This window comes from Gopherus evgoodei, chromosome 10, assembly GCF_007399415.2.
Source record: "Gopherus evgoodei ecotype Sinaloan lineage chromosome 10, rGopEvg1_v1.p, whole genome shotgun sequence".
NCBI lineage: Eukaryota > Metazoa > Chordata > Testudines > Testudinidae > Gopherus > Gopherus evgoodei.
Window position 1 is genome coordinate 7,545,951 of NC_044331.1, and position 13,347 is coordinate 7,559,297.

A 13,347-nucleotide genomic window follows, 5' to 3' on the forward strand; every position below is an offset into this window, starting at 1 on the left:
CTCAGTAAGAACATGATACAGGGGGACAGGCTCCCAGGCTTCTCTGACGTGGCCCAAGGTTATATTGGGAGATGTGTCTTGGGATGGATCAGTTTCACAGGGACAGTGGATTCTGCAATGGAAGTACAGGCAAGTCAAGAGCTGTGTGTCCCAGTAGAAATCCTGAAGTGGCTCACACAACTTCACAGTAACAGGCGTGTTAGTGTGAAGTACAGGGAGCAAAATACAGCTCCTCATTCCACCCTCACGACAAATCAATGAGGTTCCACGGACGGAACTGAGAGCTGTGTTTGGTCCACGCTACTGGACCAGAATAGGAATGATGGCTCCAGTCCTCAGCTGATGTAAGCTGGCATAGCTCCTTTGTCGTCAATGGTGCTATGCTGATTTACACCAGCTGAGAATCTAGCCCTGCAGCACTTTAACAGTGGTTGGGGCATCTGAGTGCTACTTTTGTTATAATTAAACTGGCCTTGTATTGCACACTGGCCTGTAGTGGACACAAGTACTTACCCTGGGGGGATTCCACTGATTTGAAAGGCGTTACTCTGGTCTTACCCCAGTGTTGCAGAGAAGGATCAGGCTCATTGGGCCCAATTCTTCTTTCGCTGCACCTGTGTAATGCTGTAAGGTGTAAATGGTCCCGCTGCCTCTCCTGACATTATGGAGCAAGCGTGTGTTTCCCCCCATTTTTCGATTTTCCAGTCCAAAGCCGACATCGCTCTCATAGGCAGCCTTTTCTCTACAAGGTAGCCACTTCAGCAATTCAGTAGCCACTGTTGTGACTATGCTTCAAATCAGAGAAGAGTTGTTAGCCACACAGAATTTGATACAGTTGGGTATTGCCAGCCTGCAAATGGAGCTAAAATGGGGGGGAAACTGCTATAAGGAGCCATGTGCAAGCCCCGTAGTGTAGGCGTGAAGCTGCTTTCCTGACAGGTGTCTTGCTGCTTGTGAAGTCCGAGGCCCAGATGTCTTTGTTTCCTGCCTTGTTTCCTGCCTAGCTCATCATTGCTCATTATTTGCTATTCATCACAACACAAGTCTATCCCCTTTCCCAGTGCTGGAGCGGTGTATTCCCACAGGGAAGGGCCCAGCTCACTGGACAGGCTTTCCATTCATAAACTTGGCAATTTCAGCAGTTTTTACTTCCGCTCCATAATGAAAGCGTTCGCTCTTGAACTGTACCAAGGTGTCTCCCACGCATCAACAGATTCATTGTCTCTTACCACAAGTCATTACAGGCTTTGCTCTGGCAGTTCAGCAGTGCTTTGGCTATTGGGCCAGAGAGAACAGCATGGAGGAGATGAGTCCATCTGTCTGAAGAGGGGCCAGCAGAGACTAGCTAAACTGCTGGCCCTTTTCCCTGTCATGGAAATACTGATGCTTCCCTGGATGAAACAAAATGTGCAGGTTCAGGATCAAAGACACAAGAGTTATGTGGCTGACAGAACCTGAATTACGACCAGAAGAGATGCACATTTACCTACTGCCCATATCCATATACATTCTATGCCAATGCCAGGAGAGAGGTCCTGGAGGCCAAATTTAGGCTGCAAGGTAACAGATTAAAGTCCAGGACCTCCATGGTAGCATTCTCTGAAATGCATCCACTTCCACGTGTAGTTAAACAAACAGAACTGCAGGGTCTCAATGTGTGGATGAAATAATAGTGTTTGGAGGAGGGATTTAAGTTTATTAGGAATTGGAACCTTTGGGGAAAGGAGAAGCCTATATAAGAAGGATGAATGCCACCTAACCCAAAATGGAACCAGATTGCTGGCATGTAAAATTAAGAAGGTCGTAGAAGAGTTTGTAAACTAAGGGTTGAGGGGCGGGGGGGAAGCTGACAGGTGCAGAGGAGCACAGTTTGGACAGACACATCCCTTGGGGAGGATTTTTTAAAGGGGATACTCTATATTCTAGTAAAGAGAGGACAGGAGTTGATAAGGTACAAGTAGGAACTGAAGAGAAAAAGTCAAACCAAAAAGAGTCCCATTCAATTCCAAAATTCCAGAGACAGTGACTCTCAGGCTTGAGATCTGTACAGGGCAGAGAATGGGGATTGGGCCGTCGTATGGGGCCACCAGACATATATGGTACATTGTACATAAAGTAATTATTTGGATTCACACCATGGTTTTCGGTCAATGATTTCAAAATAATGCACAAAGCTGGGTAAGTACCATGATCCCCTTTTTACAGATGGGGAAACTGAGGCCAAAAAAGTTCATTGATGCTCAGCATCATTGAGTTAGGAAAACAATATCGACATCTTCTAACTCCCAGTTCCATCCTCTAGCAATGATGTTACTGTGATGGGCTGGACCATAGAAACCCTCCTGGGAGCTGCCACTTGATGTGCCAAGACTACTTCTACCTCTGCTTTCCCGGCCAGCTCGGGACCCCAGCTGACACTCCAGTCTGCCCCAACAAAGACCCAGGGTCTGAGTTACTTGAACTAAAGCTTCAGGTTTACCTGAAGGCAGCTAACAGGTAACACTCAGATGCCCAACTCCCAATGGGGTCTAAACCCAAATAAATCCGTTTTACCCTGTATAAAGCTTATACAAGATAAACTCATAAATTGTTACCCCTATAACACTGACAGAGAGAGATGCACAGTTGTTTGCTCCCCGAGGTATTAATACATACTCTTGAGTTAATAAGTAAAAAGTGATTTTATTAAATACTGAAAGTAGGATTTAAGTGGTTCCAAGTAGTAACAGACAGAACAAAGTAAGTCACCAAGCAAAATAAAATAAAATGCCCAAATCTATGTCTAATCAAACTGAATACAGATAAGATCCTCACCAGTTCCAGAATGTTCCCTTTCACAGACTAATCTCCTTTTAGCCTGGGTCCAGCAATCACTCACACCCCTTGCACACTGTCCTTTGTTCCAGTTTCTTCCAAGTATCCTGGCGGGGGTGGAGATGCTCTCTCTTTAGCCAGCTGAAGACAAAATGGAGGGGTCGCCCAAGGGTTTAAATAGACTTTCTCTCGTGGGTGAGAGCCCCTCCTCACTGCTATGCAAAGTCCAGCTCTGAGATGGAGTTTGGGGGTCACCTGAGCAAGTCACATGTCCATGCAGGACTCACAGGTTTTACAGGTAGCATCCATTGCTTACATGCAGCCTTGGTCCTCAAGTAGACTTCTTATGTGGATTGGAGCCTTCCAAGATCCATTGTCCTTTAAGTGTTTCTTGATTAGGTACTTAATTTCAACATTCCTTTCCCCAGGAACTGACCAAATGCTCTACTAAGGTTATTTAGATACCAAGCCAGTACACAGCCAACATTCATAATATTCATAACTTCAAATACAAAAATGATACATGCATACAAATAGGATTAATACATTCAGTAGATCATAACCTTTATGGAGATATGTTACATGGCATATGTAGCATAAAACACATTCTAAGCATATTTCCATAAAGCCTTATGGGAGGTACTGTCACAGCTACCTCCCTTGAGGGAGTCTTGGGGGAAGTTTTACTGCTGCCTTAGAGAAGCACAGAGGCTGACTAGTGTGAACCCCGCAAGGCTTAGGGAGCATTAGCTTGCTTGACATTGTCTTATTTTGAGATCCCGGAACAAACCTATTAGTCCAAGTGGTGCCCAATACATTCCCTTTCTGCAGATACAGAAAAGAGCATAAATAAGAGCTCTCAGTGGCTACCCACTCACCTGGTCCTAAATTTTGACAGCCTCTTAAACAGAAGAAAATAAGCACTTCCTGTTTGCATAAAAGTGCCTGAATCAGTCAGATTTAAAGCTCTCCCAAAAAGTTTCCCACACCTCAGTGCCATGGTCAGGCTATTTTAAAATGAACAGCGCATCATGAAGAAGGGGAAAATACATCTGGGATCACCGAAATCACCTCCGAGCATGGGAAGAAGGCCCCAGTCCCACTGATGACAAACTGGTAAGTCACTAGGATCAGGGAGGGCACTGGCAAAGGATGTGTACGGTGGTAGGCTGAGTCTGGGGTAGATCCGTGTTTCAGTTGTACAAGGAAAGGGAAGCCTAGGGACCTTCCTGGTTCTCTCTGTGAATTGGAGAGGGGCCAAGGAGGTGGATTTACCCTCGCGCCTCTCATTGTTTATCGTGGACTTGAGTACCCACTGCTCCCATTGACTGCAATTGGATTTTGGGTACTCAGACCTTCTGAAACACCGGCCCTAGTTGCATTCCAACAGCGCCAAGAGGTCCCTGCAGAGCTCAAAGCCCCGTTGGTGCTCTCTGGCATTCCTGGTGCATGGCTACTGGTGCACAGATACTGGTGCACACGCACACCCCCAACTGGTTGTGCGATGACAGCTTGGGCGCTGAAGTGCCAGGGTTCGTTGAGCCGCTGCCCCTTGACAATCAACCCCATAATGCCCAAAACTGCACTGGCTGATTATTCCCTTTTATCTGAGACACCTGCTAAGTGGCAGGGCCAGCTATGCCAAGGACTTCAACAGAGATACAATGCTATTTATTCTAAGAGTCACGGTTTTGCCAATAAGGATATATTTAGGACCTGATAAACTGGGGCAGGCAGAGGCTTCTGAAAGTATAAGAAAGGAGAAAATATCAATGGAAGAGCAGCCTGGGTTCACCTTCAAGCTCATAAACATTGTCAAAGGGTCCATTATTTCCAGATACAGAGAGCCCAACATATCGTTTTTACGCTGTACTCACAGTTTCATCAGGCAGGTCATGGAACACTTGAATGTTTAATTTCCTCCCCTGCTTTCCTCCTTTCTTGGGTTCTGAGGCTAGGAGCTGGGAAGATCATTATTGTATCACACCAAATTAATAGCCTCTTTCTGGAGTATTTGGAGAACGGTTACCTCCCCCACCCCATATTTCTACAAACCTTACACATGCAGCATTGCTAGAAGAGCTCTTCGTTGGCTGGACTGACTCTGCCTATCAGTGCATATAAAGTGGTGATCAACATGAAGATCCAATATATTACACAACCATTCTTCCACAAATTGAGTAGGCTCCTAACCCTGCAGGCCTCCAGAACTGAAATAGAACAGAAAAGAATGCCAGCTGGCAGGCCTCAAATTCTTAGATTTCTAGCTCTTGCCAAGTTCCCTGCATTATCAAGCATGCAGCCATGTGGGTCATTACAGTTAATGGCTTTTAAAAGGCATCCCTCTGTCCAGATTCATTTCTTTTGTTCATCGGTCTCCACTTGCCCCTGCCATTGGTCTAGGCCACCATCTTTATTTTCCCCATCAACCAGTTTCATTAAAATAGTTTCCCCTGTAGAATCCAGCAAGGATGCTGAGGATTATAAAATAGCTCATTTTCCATTCACAGAACCCAACTGATGCAGCTGAAGTCGATGATCGGCTTCAACATGAATTAAATGGTGCATCTCAGGGCAGAATTAGGCTACGTGAATGGAGAACTTGATGCTTGGGACAGAACTGTGGACAGTACAAGTGCTCAGAGCAAGGATCATACCAAGAGTGGCAGGCACATGGACAGACCTCTGGGCTTGCATAGAGCTCGTTGACTTACATGAGGCTCTGTGTTTGGGTGTAGGTGCCACCTAGACAGAACTCCAAGTACCATCAGGGTCTCAGTGAGGTTGCCTTGACTCCTACACTGGAAATTTATTTTTTCCCTTCCACCATTTTCTGCTTCCAACTTTACTCTGTGCTGCAAATTAGCATTCTCCTTGCACAAGACATCTGTCTGCCCACCTAGCCTTTTACGCTGTGGTCATCACAGTGTCATCGGAAAGCCCAGCTAGCGTCCAATCCTTGTTTCTCCTGCCTCTGAACAGGGAGTTCATTATCGAGCATTTGTTCATTATGATCATTTATTAAAGGGTGGGTCCCCTCACAGCTGCTGTCTCTGTCTCTCCTGATAAAGCCGTATCAGCACCAGCAGTCCCATTGAAGCCGAGAGATCTCTGTGTAGCAGTAAAATTCACTCCTCTGCAGCAGCACAAGGCCTGTAGACCACGTTAGCCACACTTGACTCTACTTCAAGGGCTTAACTGTTGCATGGGCCTTAACTCACCGTTAGGTCCTATCATTTGGATTGCTGTCCAGAATCAGATGCCAGATCAAACCAAGTTCAATACCACTGATCAGTTTGCACTCGCTAGATGCGACTTTACCATTACACACATTGAATCTAATTCCCACGTTAAGTATCCTCACACCTTCGTGTCAACTGTCTGAAATGGGCCATCTTGATTACCACTACGAAAGTCTTTTTTTCTCCTGCTGATAATAGCTCGTCTTAATTAATTAGCCTCTTCTTGTTGGTGTGGCAGCTTCCACCTTTTCATGTTCTCTGTATGTATATACATCTTCTTTCTGTATGTTCCATTCTTGCATCTGATGAACTGGGCTGTAGCCCATGAAAGCTTATGTTCAAATAAATTTGTTAGTCTCTAAGGCGCCACAAATATTCCTGCTCTTTTACCAAAATTAAGAAACATAAAAATAGCCATGGCTTGGCAGAAAAGTTTCCACCTCATGATTTAGCTTAGAGTTCTGCTCATTGAAACAAGATCTACACCAAAGGTGTGAAGTATCAGAGGGTAGCCGTGTTAGTCTGGATATTTCCATTACATGCATCTGAGGAAGTGGGTATTCACCCACGAAAGCTCATGCTCCAAAACGTCTGTTAGTCTATAAGGTGCTACAGGATTCTTTGCTGCTTTTACCAAAGGTGTGAACATTTCCTGCTACTATTGTCTTAAAGTCATTCACACTACTACAAGGAACTTTCCAGCCCTCAGCTATGCACTTTCAGGGTGAACATTTCAAACAAAGAGGTTCCACAGTCAGTCACAAGCAAGACTTTTCAAATGGGGATGCACAAATATTGCAGGTGGCAAGAGAATCTCTAGAGTATGATTTTTACTACTTCTGTCAGAGGCCCCAGTCAGGATCGAGGCCTCATTGCACAATGCACAGAACGAGTCTGGAGCAATATCTGTTTGTAGCTGTTACCCTACATCCTCAGAACGTTAGCACAGTTCTTTGCAGGAATGCAAGGGATCTGTGAAATCCAAACATTTCCCTTGTCCAAACAGATCAGGTCAGACATGTTCTGGGCAAATTGTAAAAGCCCGTTTATTCAGTTCAAGACAAAGATACCAAAAATACTTGATTTACTGCCTCTATCTAAATACTCAATGTAGCTCCATACCACCTGTGCCATATTTTGGCCTGGAAGCAACATTTTAAGTCTGTAATATGAATGCTTTGGTAAAGAAGTTGATAATGGAAATGCCAGTGGTGCCAATAATTATATAGCTAGGCACTATTTCTTTAGAGAAACAAGGTAGGTGAAGTAATATATTAATAAATCTTTTATTGGGCCAACTTCTGTTGGTAGAAGGTATAAGCTTACAAGGTTCACAGAGATCTTCTTCAGGACGGGGGAAGGCACCAGAGCATCTAAGCTAAATATAAGATGGGACACATTGATAAGTGTAAAGGGTTCACCCATGCTATAGGAGACCATTTAAAATGAAGCGGGTAGTTAAGGGTTAGCAGGCAGTGGGATGTGTTACAAAATATTGTAATGAGCCATACAATCAGTATCTTTGTTGAGTCCCTAATTTTTAGTGTTTAGCACAGTTATAAATTTAAGTTCCCAGGCCTTCCCTTTGAAATTGTTGTGCAGATTTCCTTTGAGGATGCGGACTGAGAGGTCAGATAAGGAGTGATCACTTTGTGAAAAGTGTTCACCCACAGGTGAGAGGGTGTTTTTGCCTTGTATAATTTTTCTCTGTTAGTTCATTCTAGAGCGTAGTGATTGTCTGGTATCACCCACATTGTTGTTGTTGGGGCATCTGATGCATTGGGTGAGGTTCCCCACATGCTATGATAGGCATGTGTAGGACCCATAATTCTTGAAAGGTCTGTTGTGGAGGGGGGTATTGATGATCATTACAAAGGAGTTATGTCCACAGATTTTGCATCTGTTGTTATAGCAGGATCTAGCACCACTTTGAGTTGGTGTATCTGTGGGGAGCTCGCTTTTGATGTCGAGCTTGGTGAAGCTGGAGGATTGTTTGAAGGCCAGAAGAAGGGGTTCAGGGAAGATTTCTTTCAGGATGTGATCCCCTTCAAACAGGGGTTGTAGTTGTTTGATGATACCCCATGTACATTCCGGTGTGGAGTGTTAAGTGATAACTAGGGGCACGTGGTCAGGGAGGTTTCCTTTTCCTGTATGGAAGCAGGTTCTCCCTGGTATTTGGGTGGCCCTTTCCACAACTTGATCTATGCCTCTGGTGGAGTGTCCTGGTTTAGTGAAGGTGGTTTTAAATGTATTTAGGTATGTCCTCTAGACTTTCTCTTTGAAGAAAATTCTGTGGTATCGCTGAGCCTGGCTGTAGATAACATTTTTCTTGGGATGTCTGTTGTAGTCATGGGTCTTGTTTATAGCCATTTGTAGGGTTCCATTGTTTAAGCTGATTGTGGTGTCCAGAAAGTTGATGCTGGTGTGGGAGCGTTCTAGAAAGAGTTGGATGGACGGGAGGTGGTTATTGAAGGCGTATTGGAAATCTATGAGGGAGTTTAGGCTGTATGTCCACAGGATGACAAGATCATCAATGTAACTCAGTCAATCATTGGTTTCTTGGTGCATTTTCCAGAAAGTTTTCCTCAAGGTGACCCATGAAGGGGTTGGGAAATTGGGGAGCCATCCTCGTACTCCTGGTTATCCCCATGGCTTGGACAAAGTGTTTGTTGTGAAATGTGAAGTTGCTGGGGTGAGGATGAAATGGATGAGTCTGGCAATGTGTTTGGGGTGGATTTCTGAGCATTGTATTTGAGGCAGTCAGTGATGCTGCTGTGGTGAGGGATGTTGGTGTATAGGGAGGCGACATCCCTGGTAGCAAGGATAAGGGAGATTGTTAATGTTGCAGTGTTTCTGGAGGAAGCCTGTAGTATCTTGGAAGAAGCTGGCCCTTGGTATGGTGAATAGTTAGAAGATGGTTTATATGAGTCCTGTCCCTCAGTAAGAGTGCAGTGGCCAGATATGACTGGTTTGCCTGGGTTCCCTTATTTGTATGTCTTGGGAAGCATATAGAAGGTCCCTGGGGTGAGTTCATGGAGGAAGAGGTTGCAGAACTTGTCTTAGAAGTGTTTGGGGAAGGATTTGATGGTATCTTAAAATTCCTGTGTAAATTGTTTTATGGGCTCTTCAAGTTCTTTATGGTAGGTGGTGTCAGAGAGTTGTCCATTGGCCTCATTGATGTAGCCTTCAGTGTTGTGGCCTCTTATGTGCTGGTTTGATTGCTATCTATTGGTTGGATTTCAGGGACTTTATAGCTATCCTTCCAAAAGCAACTTTAATTCATAGCTCTGCTAAACACTAAACACCAGGGATTCAACAGAGATATTGATTTTATGGCTCATAACAACAATTTGTAACACATTCCACTACCTACTAATGCTTAAAAGGCCGCTTCATTTTAAGTAGCAGGAATTATGCAACCAACAGGCCTTTAGGCTCAGTCAAGGCATTTTTAATTTGTCAGTCCCTGCATGTCTTTCTCAGGTATCCTGAAAATAGCTGGTTGCTCTGGAAATGAGTCAACCCTTCTCCAGAGAGGAAGTAAAGTATCTGCGCCTAAAATATTCATATCTACTTATGAATTTGCAGAGGACATTCAATTTAGTAAACACATTGTATACATGATTTTATCTTTGGATTCTCATCATCCTTCCCCTCATTGGTTCAGTTGCTTTCCATTCAAATCATAAACAGCTTCGATTTTTATATTTTTGCTTTTTATTTTGAACTGAGATGTTACTTAGTACAAGGATGCTAAAGATCAGTAGAAAGCCTTTTTAATATGAGACCATATATGATGGTAGAAAGCAGAGTGCTCCTCCAGTCATTCTGCTTCATTAACCTTTTTACAATTGCATGCATTATTCAACAAAAATGTAACAAGCGAAAAGCAGGCTGTACCTCTGTTTGCATGTAAAACTCCAGAAGAGAACTAAATTGTTACAATTGGAAACCTGCCACTATTACTTGCAAACTGGCTAGTATAAACTCAGCAAAGGCAAAGTTATGTCCTATCTTAGCTGAAGTCAGTTAACGCTTAACACTGTTGTCTCCTGAACTAACACCAGCACGTATAGTGCATTATGTTTTAAAATCACCCTAACCTGAGTAATCAGCGTAGCCCCCTTTGTAGAGTAGTTAAAATAACTATTACAGGCTTATGTAACTCATCCAGGATCATTTAATACAGCAGGCTTTTTCCATTCCTTATAAGTATAGCCTCAAAGAGGCCAAGCACGACAACCTCCATCCCCTTTGAACACCTTTTCTTCCCTTCGTTTGCTTTTGTCCACAGCTTTTAATGTCCTGAAATACACACGACTAAAATACAAAGTGTCCTAGAGTTGTAACATTTAGAGGAGAAAAATGTGTTGGGATTCAGTGTGCCAGGCAAAAATACATTGATTAAATCAACCTGTCCACAAAGCTAAAGTGAAAGTAACACATAACAAAGTAAAACTGCTGAGTCAGCTGCCCATTGCCTCTATAAGCCACCTGTATATAGAACTGCCAGCTGAGTAGGGCTGAAAGGAGAATTGTTCAAATAAGAACAGGTGGGGGGAAATCAGCTATACAAGGCCAAAAAAATCTCGACACAAACTTTCAACCACAGACCATTAGGCACAGTCACCTCTCCTACCATAAGTGGGCACAACACCATCTGCACATTTTATTTCCAACCCTAAAGATACTGCAGTCAGAATGTTTTGTAGTCACTGGAGTGGAACATACAACCGTTATCTATTCCTTTATATCTTAATTATGTGTATTTCTCTGAAGACAAAGTTAGATTTTAAACTGTTTCTTTAATCAGATGTTAACATTTTGCAAGACTTTTTTTTTTTTCTAAAGTCTTGGCAACAATAAATGGGATGAAAAAATTTGTCTGCAGAATGGACTTGCCTTATAAGGACTGTGTTCAAAAATAAATGTTCGTGTAACTAAAGTGAAAAATTTCTTCAAGGAACTGAGGAAAAGAGAAGTACGTATGTGACAGATACGGATGCAGAATTGCTATCACACAGAGAACTAACTTACCGGGCAAACTAATTTTTTTTAAAGCATGTGTTCTGATTGGGAGACCAAGTGTTAATATGCAGTTTTAGAGTTACTCACTGGAGTAGTCCCTTTGAGCTCACTGGGACTACTCAGGTGAGTAAAGGTTTCAGGATTGTCTCTGTTTGTTTCAGCGCTTTGTATTTACAACATACATAGGTAGCTTGAGCATCTCTCCAGTGGGACAGACATATTGCTCTCTTCAGTTATATACAGACACAGGGGAAGCATAAAAAGCCTAGAGATCAAAGCAATTCCCTTCTAGTCTGTGATGAACTGGGGGTTCTGTCTGTACCACTTCTGAATGATGGATGATTTTATGAAATTAATGTGTCATGGGAAGCCTACTTGTATGTGGTTCCACCCAGGGCCAGTGCAAGGATGTTTCGCACCCTAGGCGAAACTTCCACCTTGCGCCTTCCCCCCCTCGCACCCCTGCCCTGAGGCACCCCCCCTGCGGCAGCTCCCCACCCCCCACCCTCTGCCCTGAGGCACCCCCTCGCCCCAGCTTCCCCCTGCTCCGCACACAAGCACCCCAAGCACACGGTCACTGCTTCACTTCTTCTGCCTCCCAGGCTTGTGGCACCTAAGCTGATTGGCGCCACAAGCCTGGGAGGTGGGAGAAGTGAAGCAGCCACGACGTGCTCGGGGAGGGGGCGGGCCACAGTCGCTGCTGAAGAAAATGGAGCCCCCCAAATCCCAGCACCCTAGGCGACCGCCTAGGTCGCCTAAATGGTTGCACCAGCCCTGGCTCCACCATGAATGAGCAGGGTTGTGTCATGTTTCTGCTGGCCAGAGACAATGCTGAGTGAGCTGCAATCGTCTATTCAAAACAGAACACCTAGGGACAATGGGTTTGTTCCTGTAGCTGGGACAAGAAACTTCCTCCGGTTGTCTGAAGGGACTAGGGTTTGGAAGTAATGGAAAGTTACCAGGAGAACAAAAAAAAGCAGGTGACCCTAGAGAGTAAAGAGACTCACAGGAGGAGCCCAGGGGAGAGAGCCATTTTGCCCCCGATGACAGTGAGGGAGTCCGCTGCAGGGGCAGGGTAGGCATGAAGTGGAGGACATTGCCTGCCTGCTGGAAGACAGATGATTCCAAAAGACCTCAAGGGAAGGTTAAGCCCATGAGGGACACTGTATTTAGGAGGGTTTGTATGATCTGTACTCTCCTGTGCTTGATCTGTTAAGAGCGAAACCGTGTTCGACTGGGCAATGTGCGTGTGTTGACTGCATCACGACTACTGTGAGCCCCTGGGAAAATTAACCTGTAACCTAGAAGCTTCGCACCTTTTGGGTTGACTTTGGGAGAGGTGTGTGTTTAAGTACCGGGGAGTCTGGAGGGCCAGTGCTGTGCTCAGAGGGGCTAGGAGGGTGGTCAGCAGGTTCCAATCCTTGCAGGGGATGCCAGATAGAAGATCTGTCCCTTGAGAGTGTGCCGAAGGACCTCGAGATTGGGATAGTGGATGGGCTCTGGTCAGGCTCCAGGGAACCAGAGGACAAAGACTTAGATTCCCCTGACAGCAATCCTAGCGTGTGGCCAGGCAGGAATGCTCATCAGGATCTGTGACACAGACATAGATGAGATAATCAAGACTTCCTGAGAAGTGTACCCGGTCTATGGCATGCCATAACAAGAGAGAGTCTTTGCCCCAAAGAGTCCACATTCTATTTAAAACAGACAAAGAATGGGAAAAGTTTACCTCCATTTCATAACTGCAATTAAGAGATTGTACCAGGTCCCACGGGAAGCCTGTAGCAGACCTGGGAATTGAACTCCGGTCCCCTCGTCAAAGTCTAGTGCCTTAACCATGAGATCATCCTCTCTTTCAAGAGCCAGTGTTCCAGCCCTGCTGTGACACCTAAGGGGGATGGTTGGACATCAAGCAGTAACAGAGGGACATTTCCCAAACAACGATATTTAAAGCTATAAATGGGAAGATGGGGGAGAAATGTAAGGACAGATTGTTTAACTCAGCTGAAATAGATTGGACTATGAAAACGCTTGGAAGGACACAATGGAAAATGGTAAATATTTTGCAACTAATTAAGGACTGTCCCTGCTAAGTTGTGCCAGTTGGCATTTTCATAGGAAAAGACACATTAAAAAAAAAAATTCCCTGCTCACAAGCAATTACAGCTATGACTAATTCAAAGGAAAATCAAATGCTTGAGTTAATTTATGTGACAACATTCTCCCTGTAATGTTGCAAAGGGCAGAGAGACACCCAGGAAGG

General features: G+C 44.5%; 1 protein-coding gene across 1 annotated transcript in view; it reads right to left on the minus strand.

Annotated features, from left to right (window-relative positions):
* The window catches only part of LOC115659044 (ras-like protein family member 12), a 61,917-nt gene that overhangs the window by 48,370 nt on the left and 200 nt on the right, over positions 1-13,347 (minus strand). The gene's annotated exons all lie outside the window — the stretch shown is intronic.